Below are 14,352 nucleotides of genomic sequence, written 5' to 3'. Positions count from 1 at the left end.
CCAGGGGGAGATGCTCTACCCATCCGGGGCATTGCTCTGTTGCCACCAGAGCCACTCTAGCACCTGGGGCAGAGGCCACGGAGCCATCCCCAGTGCCCGGGCCATCTTTTGCTCCAATGGAGCCTCGGCTGCGGGAGGGGAAGAGAGAGACAGAGAGGAAGAAGAGGGGGAGGAATGGAGAAGCAGATGAGCGCCTCTCCTGGCCGGTAATTGAACCTGGGACTTCCGCATGCCAGGCTGACGCTCTACCACTGAGCCAACTGGCCAGGGCCTAGCTTAAGTTTTTAATTTTTGAATTTTTTCATTGACTTGAGGGATGAGGAAGGAAGATGGGGGAAGGGAAAGAGAGAGAAATATAAACATCAGCTTGTGGCTCCACTTAGTTGTTCTATTTTAGTTGTGTATTCATTGGGTGCTTCTCATACATGCCCAACCGGGGATCAAACCTGGGACCTTGGTGCATTGGGATGATGCTCTATACACTAAGACACCCTGCCAGGGTAACTTAATTTTTTATTATTTAACTTATTATTTAAAATGCCAAGTGGGAAAATGCATTTTAAAGAAAAAAAGGTATTATTTTCCAAAAAGTTCCAGTTGTTTTATACAGTGGTCTTGAATATATTTTTTCAATTCAGATTTCAATCCAATATTACTTGAATTATTTTCTTAAGATTTATTATTATTATTATTGATTGATTTTGGAGAGACAGAGAGAAGAAGGGAGTGAGATTGAGTTAGAGATAGATAGATAGATAGATAAATAGATAGATGATAGATAGATAGATAGATAGATAGATAGATAGATAGATAGATAGATAGAAAAGCATTCATTTGTTGTGGATTCATTGGTTACTTCCCTGTGTGTGCCCCAACTCGTACTTGAACCTGCAACCTTGATATTTCAGGATGACTCTCTTACTGACTGAGGTAACTGGCCAGGGCCTTAAGATTTTTTTATTAGTATACCTGAAAACAGACTAATTCAGTTATTTTTAACTACAATGACTTAGATAAATATATATTTAAGATTACTATTTAATTCAGCTGGTTAATTATGAACATTTGGGAAATATTTTTGTTATGTTGAATAAAGAAAATCAATTATTCAAGCAGATTGTTTGCTTTAATTTAAGCAACAACTTATAGACTCACAATAAAGTTATATAATTATTTTAAAAATAATGTTATTTATGAAATTCTGTGTATTATAAATATGTATACTCCAAAGAAAAGTAGCATTTTAGCCAATAATTAAAGTTCTAATGTCATTTGTTTATATAATTTATTATCTTTATCTTGAATTTAATAATTGAACAAGGTATTAAACAATCAATGATAGGCAAGACTTCTGAAAAATTAACAACTGGGTATGAAGTATGTGCTCAGAATGTTACTAGTTAATATTGAGAATAACTAAAAGGTAACAAGAGGGACAAGAAAATAAAAATCAAATGAATAAAATGTACAATATGTCAGATGGTTGTGTTATGGGCAAAAATAATAAGGGTAGGAATGCAACAGAGAACCAGGGATGTGGCCACATCTTTAAGTCAAGTTTTCAAGGAGGCAGTATAGCTATATTTAAAAACTGTGGAGGATGTCAAAAGGAAGATATTGTTAACCCAGACAAAAAGTCAGAGGCCTGTCATTCACCCAACTGAAGACTTATTGCAGTTACACATGCAGAGCCTTACGAGTAAGCAATCTGATTGATGGGAGAGGGATTTGTGGTCACCGAAAGGCATTGTAAACTGCATGGTCTCATAACACAGTCTTTGTGAATCAATTTATTTTCTTATGCTATAGTATGAACTAAATAAATCAAGGGTTGTTTAGGTGCCTGCATTGCCTATTAAACAAATTTATTTTAAAAAGTTAACATCATTGTAAATATTAGCTTAGGTCCAAGAATCTCTGAATTTAAAATGTTGAATTATGATTGAATTAAAAATTTTTTATTCAATGTTGGAGTTCTTTTTTCTTCCATATTGTACATTAAATCCTCAGGCTTTATTCATTTTATAGTGGAACACTTGTGTCCGTTTACTCTCCCCATTTTCCCACCCACCCCACCTCTTGGCAACCAGTTTTCTATTCTCTGTTTCTATGATTTTGACTTTTTTTTTTTAAAGATTCTACATTTAATTGATATCATGTAGTATTTGTCTTTCCTTGTCTGGCTTATTTCATTTAGCATAATGCAATCAAAGTCATCCATGTTGTTATAAGTGGCAGGATATTTTTCTTCCTCATGGATGAATAATATTCTACTGTATATGTAAATGTGTGAGATATATACCACATTTCCTTTATCCATTTATTCATCAGCAGACACTTAAGTGGTTTCTGTGTCTTGGCTATTATAAATAATGCTGCAATGAACATGAGAGTCTATATAGATATCTCTTCAACTATCCTTTTTTCATTTCCTTTGAATAAATACTTGGAAATGGGATTGCTGGATCATTTATTAGTTCTATTTTTAATTTTTTTATGAGCTCCACATTGTTTTCCATAGTGGCTGAACCAATTTGCATTCCCACTAACAGTGCACAAGGTTGACTTTTTCTAAATCCTCACCATCACTTGTTATCTCTTGTTGAGGAACTTACCTTATGTTTTCCTTTAGCAGTTATGGTTTTGGGTCTTGTATTTAAATCTTTAATCTGTTTTGAGTTGATTTTTGTATATGGTGTAAAATAGGGGTCTAGTTTCATTCTTTTGCACATGGCTGTTTAGTTTGCATGAAAAGACTGTCTTTTCCCCATTGTACATATATTCTTGGCTCCTTTGTCATACATTGATTGACCATATATGTGTGGGTTTATTTCTTTTTTTTTATAAATAAATTTTTATTTTATGGGGTGACATCAACACATCAGGGTACATATATTCAAAGAAAACATGTCCAGGTTATCTTGTCATTCAATTCTGTTGCATACCCATCATCCAAAGTCAGATTGTCCTCCATCACCTTCTATCTAGTTTTCTTTGTGCCCCTCCCCCACCCCCTCACCCTCAACCTCCTTCCTCCCCCGCCCCTCATAACCACCACACTCTTGTCCATGTCTCTTAGTCTTGTTTCTATGTCCACCAATGTATGGAATCCTGCAGTTCTTGTTTTTTTCTGATTTACTTATTTCACTCCGAATAATGTTATCAAGATCCCACCATTTTGTTATAAGTGATCCGATGTCATCATTTCTTATGGCTGAATAGTATACCATGGTGTATATGTGCCACATCTTCTTTATCCAGTCTTCTATTTTTTTTACAGTGATTAAAGCCTTTAAGCAAACTCTTAGCCAATACAGCAAGAATCCATAAAAGAGTAGTGTCCTTAACATGTTCACCAAGTCCAAGTTGGCCCCAACACCATGCCAAATCCCTGAAAAATGCAACCCAACCACAGTTCAGTCTGTTAGGAGCTGTCACAAGGAGCAGGAGTCCAGAAAAAGTCCATATCTAGGAAAAGTCCACATGGCACTGGAATTGTTGTCACAATTCTATACTTTTCAGCTCATGTCCAAGTTCCAATGACCACTGCTTCTAGCTGGAAATGATTCAGGTAGACTGTAAAAGCCATCTGCGGCATGCGTGGATATGGAGCTTCTGTTCTCCTCTGCCTGGAGAGATGAGACCAGGTTGCTTTTCCCTGGAGCTCTGCAACTGTGGCTTGGTAAAGAGAACCTTGGGATACACTAAGCTGGGTGGCAAAGGTAGATTCAAAATAGAAGTTGGCAAAAGGAGGAAAGAGAGCTCTAAATTAGGAGTATGTCCCAGCCTGAAATATGAGTGGGGCATTGAGGTAGGAGGAATAAAGGAAACACTATATATTAAACAAAGCAGCAGAAAATAGGACTATCAGCACCCACAACAGAGATCTTCGAGGGAAGAATAAAACCTGACTATTCAGGCAAGACATAGTTAAGTGGCTCTTGTGAAAATGAGATCAGTTTACCTGCTTCTTAGAAGAAATACCCTAGGTTCATCCACAGTGTCGTAGATGGGGCCGACGGCCTGGGGCACCTTCAGCCTTCAGTGGCAAACCCCAGCATTCTGGGCAAGGTTAGGTCATAGGTGGCTGGAGCAGGGCTGGAAGAGACTGAACCCTCCCTTAGAGGAGCGAGGGAGAAGCCTACCTTCCAGTGTCCCTGTTTCCTCACAGCAGAGGCATGAAAGTCTGGCAGGCTTTAGCTCAATGACCTTCCTTTCCACTATTGAAGCAGAACCCAGATGACATCCTATGAAACCCCTTTGGGGTGTTGGAGCCTTTAAGGGCATATCCTAGAAGCTGGTAGTTCCCCTGATCTCTATTGGGCTTTTTCTGCCTCTTGGTATCTTAAAGGCCATGCTCAGAAGATCTCGCTGAGGGGCTTGAGGATCCCCATTCGCCTATATAAATTTTTTCCATATATCTGGAGCTATTTGGAAAAAGACAAAACAGTGTTATTAGCTGTATCAAGTAAAGAAGGGAGTAGTTTGCAGGAGAAAAAGATTTGGCGTCTCCTGTTCATCAGCATTCAAATGAAATTAAAATATTTTAAAGTAAAAAGCATGATATTGTAGACCCATAGGAGTTCCAGGATATGACTCCCCCCTTTTAATTTTTTTTAAAATTGACCTTAAAATATTTGCTGGGTACATTTTAATAATACCTTGACTTTAAAGATTGTAAGAATGGCAAAATACAGTAACTGCTTTTGCTCCATATGCAGGAGCATTGTCAGTTTAACCAGTTTAGGAAATCCAATAATAGAACAGTGCATACAGACAATGAGCTATAACATGCTTAGCAGCCTCTCCTGTTCTGACAGAGGTTACTCTAAATCCACAATATGTATCCACTGTAACGTGGACATAGGACTGTTTGCCAAATGAAGGTATATGAGTAACATCCATTTGCCAAAGTTGTCCTGGTATGGGTCCTTGAGGGTTAACTCCAAATGAAGGGGCAGATTGTAGTGTAGGACCCCTTGGACAGGATTTCCCAATCTGCTGTGCTGCTTCCCAAGAAAGTTGAAACTGTTTACACATGGCTGCAGCGTTCTGGTGATGTATTATATGAGACTGAATTGCTCGATCTGTCATGGTTGCTCCAAATAATTTTCTTTTGGTTAGCTTGATCAACAAGGGCATTCCTAGGCCCTGAGCAGTTGGCTCAGTGGTAGAGCATCGGCCTGGTGTGCAGGAGTTCCAGGTTCGATTCCCAGCCAGGGCACACAGGAGAAACACCCATCTGCTTCTCCACCCCTCCCCCTATCCTTCCTCTAAGTCTTTCTCCTCCCCTCCCGCAGCCAAGGCTCCATTGGAGCAAAGTTGACCCAGGCACTGAGGATGGCTCTGTACCCTTTGCTTCAGGTGCTAGAATGGCTCTGGTTGCAACAGAGCAACAACCCAGATAGGCAGAGAAGCCCCCCCAGTAGGCATGCTGGGTGGATCCCGGTTGGGCGCATGTGGGGAGTCTGTCTGACTGCCTCCCTGCTTCCAACCTCAGAAAAATACAAAAAAGGGGGGGTATTCCCTTGTGATAAAGCTCCAGGGAGCATGGAGTGAGCTTGAGTATGTCCTATAAAACATGGAGCTTTTTGTTGACATACAAGTCTTTGAAGGAGGAACTGCTGAAATAGTTCATCAGCGTTTGTCCCTAAGACAGCAGTCTTTATAGTGGAAACACCATAAATAAATATTTGCTATCTGTATATAGATTAAAGGGGGAATATGGCAAATCCTGAAAAGCCATGATCATGGCATATAATTCTAGACTTTGAGCTGATTTTAAGTTGACAGTTTCAGTATAAAGTTGTCCATTGATTTGCAAGAGCGATTTGCCATTTAGTGGAAGTTTCCCAGAGCCATTGTTGTTGATCCTTTGAAAAAAGGAACAACAATAATTTTGAAGCTCAAAACCTATAAGCTGTGTCACCTTTGCCCCTTGATAATCCAGGAGGCAACAAGATCAAAATATGGAATTGTATTCCATGGGCTATTAGATGGTTCAATGTGCCCAAGCTGTAGCTGCTCTTGTACCAATTGAGCAGCTGCCCTAAGTTTCCCCTGAGAATGGGGCCATTGATCTACCCATACAGGATTATCTGATTTCCAAGTAATTGGGTCTGCACAATGCATTATTGAGGTAGCAGGAGCTACCAAGGCCCCTATGCTAAATTTTGATATCCTAATCTACACCTTCTGGTATTGGGTGCCATTTCTATGGGGGTGAGAATTCCTTGCTGTTCTTTCCCTGGTCCCTTGGTGGGCAAAAATCCCCGATCAAGCATCTGAGTACTGAATAAACCATTAGTACTGACAAGCAATGCTCCCATATTTTTCAAAACATCTCTACCCCACAAATTAACTGGCCATCCAGGGAGCACATAAGGCTTAAAAAATCCAGAGTGACCTTCTTAATCTTCCCAATGTAGAAAACTAGAACTTTGTTGAGGGGATTTACTCTGCCCTATACCTTGTAATTCTGTGGCTGCTGCATGAGTGGGCCAGGGAGGAGGCCAATGTAGCTTAGCAATAACAGATACATCAGCTCCAGTATCTAAAAGTCCTTTAAATTTATGCTCATGTATTGTTAGTTCCATTTCAGGGTGTTCCTGACCTATTTATTTAATCCAATTGGCAAAACCAGAGGAGCCAAATCACCATTTTGCTTGGGGCTCCATTTGCAAGATGTGGCCTGGGCTTTCTCTTTTGTTCCATTGTTCCATGTTCCTTAAATTGGAGAATTTTTTAATTAAAATGTAACAAACATTTTTTTATACAACTAGCACCCATTGCAAAGATTCCTTTTCATCATCAGTGAGAATCAGAAACATTCATGCTTTTTGTTCCTCTCAAAATGGTATATTTTGACAAAGTAGAGAGTCCTATTAATTATGTAGGGTTAATATTTGAGCTCTAAAATAACTCATAAATTGTATAACAAATAGTTAGAGGGTCACTAACAACTTGGCCCCTTATTATGCGTGACTTTAAACAAGTAAGCTCTAGTGTCTTCATTTGTAAAATAAGGCAATAGTAATAGTATTTCAGGGCATGGCTTTGATGATTAAATAATATATGATGCATGCTAATTACTTAGTACAGTGTTTTCCATTAAATACAGTGCAATAAATGTTAGCTATTTTTATTAATAATTTTCCTTTGCTTATAAGTTTTCTTTTTGAATCAGGGGGGAAAACCCTAAAAACAAAAGTGCTGTCATCTATACTACAGTAGCAGTAGCAGTTTGGTACAGAAAGCTAACAAACAAAAGAGAAAGGCCAGTGATAACTTAGCTGAACCCAGCAAATGGAGAATGAGAAGGACATTGTAGGCAGAGAGCGAGGTGAACAAAGGCATGGAAGTGGGTGAGTGGTATGTTTTGGGACTGGAGGGGAGTAGGCTAGTTCAATTAAAGCTCGCGACTAAGGGTCTGCATGGAAGGAGGTTTGGTAGGAGGTGAGGAAACTGAGTAAGCAGTGGTGGGTCATGGGGGGTTCTTATAAGCCATGCTTAGGACTTTGGTGTTGTCTTTCAGTGGTAGAGATGGAAGCTGGATAGCAGAAGATGGAAGAGAGGATGGGGCAGGAGGAAGTAGGAATGTGAAGGATGAGGAGGACAGATAGAGACAGGATAGGGCTTGATGGGGCCAAAGGGGTGAAGGGACCTAGGCAATTAATGGGACAAATAGAAACATCAGGGGACTAAATCCAGATAGGTGTTAGCTTTTTAAAGGGATAAAGCTCCTTTTGAGGCAAGCATAAAAGGCAAAAAGCAGTGAGGGTGTAGTGGAGGTGGTTGTGCAGGATGTGGAGGTTGGAAAGCTGCATACCTGTCAGCCTCTTTTCTTGAAGTTTGGAAGAAAATGGTCTGCTGAGAGTGTGCATGTCTGAAGTAGGATTGTAAGGTTTAAGATGAGCGGTGGGGATTTGGATCATCCACTGTAGGAAATGTGAGAAGTAGTTGACTTGGGAGGAGCAGAAGCCTGGCTGATACAAAAGCTGTCATGGGTGAAGGCGCCATGGGGCCATCTGATCCTGCCAACAGCAGCCTGGACTCTAGAAGCAAAGAAGGAGTGATGACTAGACCCACTCAGATGCAAGGAGTTCAGGAATTGAGGGCACTGGTTCAAGGGCAGCTGATGGATAGAGGAAGAAGCAACATCTAGAAAAAGTGACACAGTCAGTCTTTAAGAGAATAAAATGGAGTCAGTGATGCATTGGGGTCTAATTCAGGGAGTAGGTGCAATGAAGGTGGGAGAGGAGAGGGGACAAGACAGGCTGGAAGGAGAACCTCAGAGTTCAAGATTTTATAGGATTATTTTATTTTCATTTTACAGAAAGCATTTTTTAAAGAAGTTGCCTTGAAATTCTCATAACAGCCCAACAATGTCTATGTTGGAAAAATCATGAGCAGTATTCCCAGGGTTTTTAAAAGCATTTGTTAAAACCACATAATATCAATAGAAGGTGAGCCCAGACATTTACATAAGTGGGGGAGAAAGCAAGATTTTACCACAGACATTTCTCTGGAAACCTATAGAATGTCCTTAATAGAAAAAAACAAAGCAACTATTATAACATAAGCTTAGTGATTTGTATTTCTTTGCTTTTAAAGATAAAACCAGTAATCCACAGCAGGATCAATGTGTCAGCACAATTTAGAAAATCACTTCAGAACCCTGTACCATCTTGTAAGTAGGAGGCCCTTACCGTTCAAATGAAAATTGGCTGTGGTTTCCCTTCGGTTTGGGGTTTGCGCTGTAGTTAATGGCATTACTGTTTTGCATGGTGTGGCTCATTGGCTTTGCTTTTTGTCCAGCTTGATTGCAAATGGAGAACTCATTAGCCCAGCGTCTTGCCTCCTCATCCCTAGAAAGGCCTTGAATCAGTGGGATAATGTGCTACAGATGGTCACAGAAAAAGTAACTTTGGGGAGTGGGGCTGTTCACAGGTATGTCAGAGTAATCTTATAAGTGGATGGTTTTCAGAACTGTTAAAAATATTCCCAAGAGGCTCTCAAGTTGCTGGTGCCAAATTTGGATTTTGGCTCAGCAGTTAGACTCCACATGCCTCAGTCTCTTTATCTGTAAAATGAGTATATAATAGTACTTACCTTATGCAGGGGTCTCAAACTCAACTCAGCATGTGGGCCGCAGAGCAAGATGACAGCCGTTTGGCGGGCCGCACTAGGTCTACAAAAGGCAACTGTTATGCAACACTTTTCTTGAACTTCGTGGATTAGTCTGCGGGCCGCATGCGGCCTGCGGGCCGCGAGTTTGAGACCCCTGCCTTATAGGGTTGCTTTAAGGACTAATATTTATATAAGGCACTAAAAACAGTTCTTGGCACATAATAGTTTGTCAACAGATATTAACTATTTTTTATTCTTTTGCTTTAGAGAAAATAGGCAGCATTCTTTTCATTAAGAACTTCATTCTGGATGGCCAACAGATATATGAAAAGATGCTCAGCTTCATTAGTTATTAGAGAAATGCAAATCAAAACTACAATGAGATACCACCTCACCCCTGTTAGATTAGCTATTATCAACAAGACGGGCAATAGCAAATGTTGGAGAGGCTGTGGAGAAAAAGGAACCCTCATACACTGTTGGTGGGACTGTAAAGTAGTACAACCATTATGGAGGAAAGTATGGTGGTTCCTCAAAAAACTGCAAATAGAACTACCTTATGACCCAGCAATCCCTCTACTGGGTATATACCCCAAAACCTCAGAATCATTGATACGTAAAGACACATGTAGCCCCATGTTCATTGCAGCACTGTTCACAGTGGCCAAGACATGGAAACAACCAAAAAGCCCTTCAATAGAAGACTGGATAAAGAAGATGTGGCACATATACACTATGGAATACTACTCAGCCATAAGAAATGATGACATCAGATCATTTACAGCAAAATGGTGGGATCTTGATAACATTATACGGAGTGAAATAAGTAAATCAGAAAAAAACAAGAACTACATGATTCCATACATTGGTGGAACATAAAAACGAGACTAAGAGACATGGACAAGAGAGTGGTGGTTACCAGGGGTGGGGGGAGGGAGGATGCAGGAGGGAGGGAGGGAGAGTTAGGGGGAGGGGGAGGGGCACAGAGAAAACTAGACAGAGGATGACGGAGGACAATCTGACTCTGGGTGAGGGGTATGCAACATAATTTAATGACAAAATAACCTAGACATATTTTATTTGAATATATGTACCCTGAATTATTAATGTCATCCCATTAACATCAATAAAAATTTATTTAAAAAAAAAAAAAAAAAAAAAAAAAAAAAAAAGAACTTCATTCTGGGGTGACGTTAGAGAAATGGCGCCATGAGGAGTGCGACCAACAAATATCCCCAAAATTTCAACAAGTTCATCAACCAGAGACAGAAAAATCTATCCTTGGAGCATCCAGGAGTTCCACACACTGAAGGCGAAGGTAGGGTAGAGCGAAAAATTGACTAAATATATAATCAACCCTGAAGGAAATAAGTAGGACAAAGGAACACTCTGCCTTCCTCACTAACCTGAGCAAAGGCTGCTTTTACTTGGAACTGAGAGTGGGGGTGGGGGGGCTAAGGGTGTGGAGGAGGCTAGGCTGCAGCACAGATGTTTGTTCAAGCCAAGGAAAGAGTTTGCCTGTGGTGAATCAGCCCACGCGAGCAAACGTGAGTGCCGGGAGCAACCGCCCAAACCATGAGCATCCCAACCTCACGCACACCGCAAGCAACCCAACCGCACACGCACGCAGGCAATTCAACTGCCCGTATGTGCTGGGAGCAATGGCCTGCATGCGAGCAGCCACCCAAACCACAGGCAGCAGCTGCCAGCACATGCAGGGAGTGCACCAAAGCGAACTTCCCTATGCCCTAACTTCTCTGGGCGGGTAGGACGCCTCACCCAGCCATTCAAGCTAAAAATCAAGTGTCAGGGGAGGGGCGTGCGGGCAGTTTGCAGTCCTTTCTGTAGCAGACCTGCAGATCCAATCGCTGAAATTAGCTTAACCCACAGTCTGCTCACCTCCCAACTGATCTACACGGCTCTAATTGACAAGATCTCTCTCAGTTCATGGATCCAAGACAAGAGGTGTGATATTTTTTAGTGCCTCTTGCTAAAGGGGTGGGGGCAACTTCTGATTGGCAAAGCTTTCATACTCAGGGATATACACTATAAACATGGACGTGGCGTATGTTAAGTTCAGACCTCCTGTACTGCAGGCAGTGACTAGTGCATCTTCTTCCCAGCCAAACCAGGTTACAAAGTGCAGTAAGCCTGGGGAGAGTGGTCCCACAGAGTGCTAGGCTGCTGAACAGGCCTGGAGGCTCATAGAAAGTCACCTTGAGAGCAATTGGCTCCTTGCCCCGCCTGATTATGCTGGCGGCTCTGACTGCCAGAGCCTTACCCAGAGCCCTGCACTGAGTGGGGATAGAGTGGGGATTTGCCAGCTCTTTGAGCCTCTTACTCCCCAGGCAGAGGCAGCAGCAGCCTCATAGCTGGATTATCAGGCTGCTAATTCAGGAAGGAGAGACTAGGAGAGAGGCTCCAGAAAAACAGACTCTCTCATTGTCGGAGCCTGCAAACGCTAACAAGCCTTGACTACCAACGAGACTGAAGCCAAATATATGACATCACCGTAGGGTCTCATCAACTGCAAATCTCTACCTAAGCATGCCACAGGGGCAGAGCCTGGGGTACAGAGTCACCAACCAGGAAGAGGGAGCAGAAAGAAAAAGGAAGAAGATAACCTCTCAAAATCAAGAAAAATACACAGACTTTATAACTTGTTCCACTATTTTTTTGTTTCTTTCATCTTCTTGCCTTTGTTATTATTATTTCTATTTCCTCCACCTTGGTCCTTTTATTCTCTGCCTGTCTTATTCTGTCCTCTTCTTGAATGACACTACCCATAAGTGTTACATTTTATTTCTTTTCTTCTTTCTTATTCTCCATGAGGGTTACACTCCAAAACCCTTAACTCTCTCTCTATCCCTCTTTTTGTTTATTTCTTTTTTCTTCTTTTCCTTTTCCCTTTTTTCTTATTTCTCCCTCTCTATTAGTTTCTTCTTTTCTCCTTTTACTTTTCCTCTCATTCAATCCTCAATCACAAACAAATTATTTAATTTGGGACTCATGGTTATCTCTTGTGCCATTTTGGATGCTTTTTACTTCACTTTTTAACTCATTAGCATTCCTCCCAACCCAGGAACTCCATTCTATTTAGTTTTTGCTCCACTTAATACAATAGTTATGTTTTTTCCTTTTTCCTGTTTTCCTCTTATCCCTCTCATTATACCTCTTAGTCGACCATCACTTACAAGCAAATCATTTTATACTTGACCCAAATTTTTCCTTTTTTGCATTTTGTGGGTCCCTACTTCCTTTTTGCCCATGGAACACTTCCCCCCAACTCAGGCCCTTCATTATAGGCAGTTTTTGTTCCATTTAGCATAATATAATTCACAGTTCATCATGATATTTTCCTAAAAAGGAGGGGAGAGGAGGGAAAGAGAAGAAATAAAAGAGGAGGGGAATAATAAATTATTATTGGGGTTTTTTGTGTTTTTTCCAATTTTTCTTCCATTTCTTTAAATTTCTTTTTTCTTTTTTAACTTTTTATTCTTTATTAATTCTCATTAGTGCTATCAACAAGACCACCCTCAGATGCCATTAAGAAAAAGAAAATTGAATATCATGGATACAAAAGATAAAGAAGTAGCACAGATAGATGTGCAAAAATCTATGGAGAAAACATTAATATATTGAAAATTTTGGAGCTAAATGACAGATACTTTAAAAGAGAAATCCAAAAATACTCAGAGATATACAAGAAAACACAGAAAAGCAATTTAGGGAGCTCAGAGAAAAATTAAATGAACATAAACAATATATTACCAAGGAAATTAAAACTATAAAAACAAATCAAACAGAGATGAAAAACTCAATTCATGAAGTGAAAAATGAGGTAACAAGCTTAGCTAATAGAACAGGCCAGATAGAAGGTAGGATTAGTGACATAGAAGACAAGCAACTTCAGGCACAACAGAGAGAAGAAGAGAGAGACTCAAAAATTTAAAAAAATGAGAAAGCCCTACAGGAATTGTCTGACTCCATCAAAAAGAATAACATAAGAATAATAGGTATATCAGAGGGAGAAGAGAGAGAAAATGGAATGGAGAATATATTCAAACAAATAATAGACGAGAACTTCCCAAGCCTGTGGAAAGAACTAAAGCCTCAAGTTCAAGAAGCAAACAGAAAACCAAGTTTTCTTAACCACAACAAACCTACTCCAAGGCACATCATAATGAAATTGGCACAAACCAACGACAAAGAAAAAATTCTCAAGGCAGCCAGGGAAAATAAGAATACAACATATAAAGGAGAGCCTATTAGATTATCATCAGATTTCTCAGCAGAAACTATACAAGCTAGAAGAGAGTGGCCCTCAATATTTAAAACCCTGAAAGAGAGGAACTTTCAGCCAAGAATACTATACGCATCAAAGTTATCCTTCAAGTATGAAGGAGAAATAAAAACATTCACAAATACAGAAAAGATGAGGAAATTTATCACCAGAAAACCCCACTCCAGGAAATACTAAAGGGGGTTTTCCAACCAGATTCAAAGAACAAAACAAAACAAAACCACAAGAAAAAGCTCCACCAAGAACACAATAAAACCAAATTGAAACTGTGACAACAAAAGCAAAAAAAAGGGGAGAGGATGGAGATTAACAGTAGCAAAGGACGATGAAGTGCAGAAACATTCATAAGATAGAGTAGTACAATGAATATGGTAGATACCCTTTTCATTACTTAATGGTAACCACCCTTGAAAAAACCACCACAAAAGGACATAACTTAAAAAAGGTAGCAATAGAGGAAAGAAGTATGGAATACAAACAAAAAAACTGAAAAGTTAGAAAAACAAAAGAGAAGTATTAAACAAGATACAAACTAACAGAAAGCAATATATAAAATGGCAATAGGGAACTCACAAGTGTCAATAATTACACTAAATGTAACTGGATTTAACTCACCAATAAAAAGACACAGAGTAGCAGAATGGATTAAAAAAGAAAATCCAACTGTATCCTGCCTACAAGAAACACATCTAAGCAACAAGGATAAAAACAAATTCAAAGTGGAAGGTTGGAAAACAATACTCCAAGCAAATAACATCCAAAAAAAAGCAGGTGTAGCAATACTCATATCTAATAATGCTGACTACAAGACAGCAAAAGTACTCAGAGACAAAAATGATCATTTCATAATGATTAATGGGACACTGAATCAAGAAGACATAACAATCCTCAATATATATGCACCAAACCAAGGAGCACCA

The 14,352-nt window shown here is 39.9% G+C and overlaps 1 pseudogene; it reads left to right on the top strand.

The window, feature by feature from the left end:
• The window catches only part of LOC136398350 (doublecortin domain-containing protein 2-like), a 151,559-nt pseudogene that overhangs the window by 102,877 nt on the left and 34,330 nt on the right, over positions 1–14,352 (top strand).

This window comes from Saccopteryx leptura, chromosome 3, assembly GCF_036850995.1.
Source record: "Saccopteryx leptura isolate mSacLep1 chromosome 3, mSacLep1_pri_phased_curated, whole genome shotgun sequence".
NCBI classification, from domain to species: Eukaryota; Metazoa; Chordata; class Mammalia; order Chiroptera; family Emballonuridae; genus Saccopteryx; species Saccopteryx leptura.
This window is presented reverse-complemented; position numbering and strand designations above follow the sequence as displayed.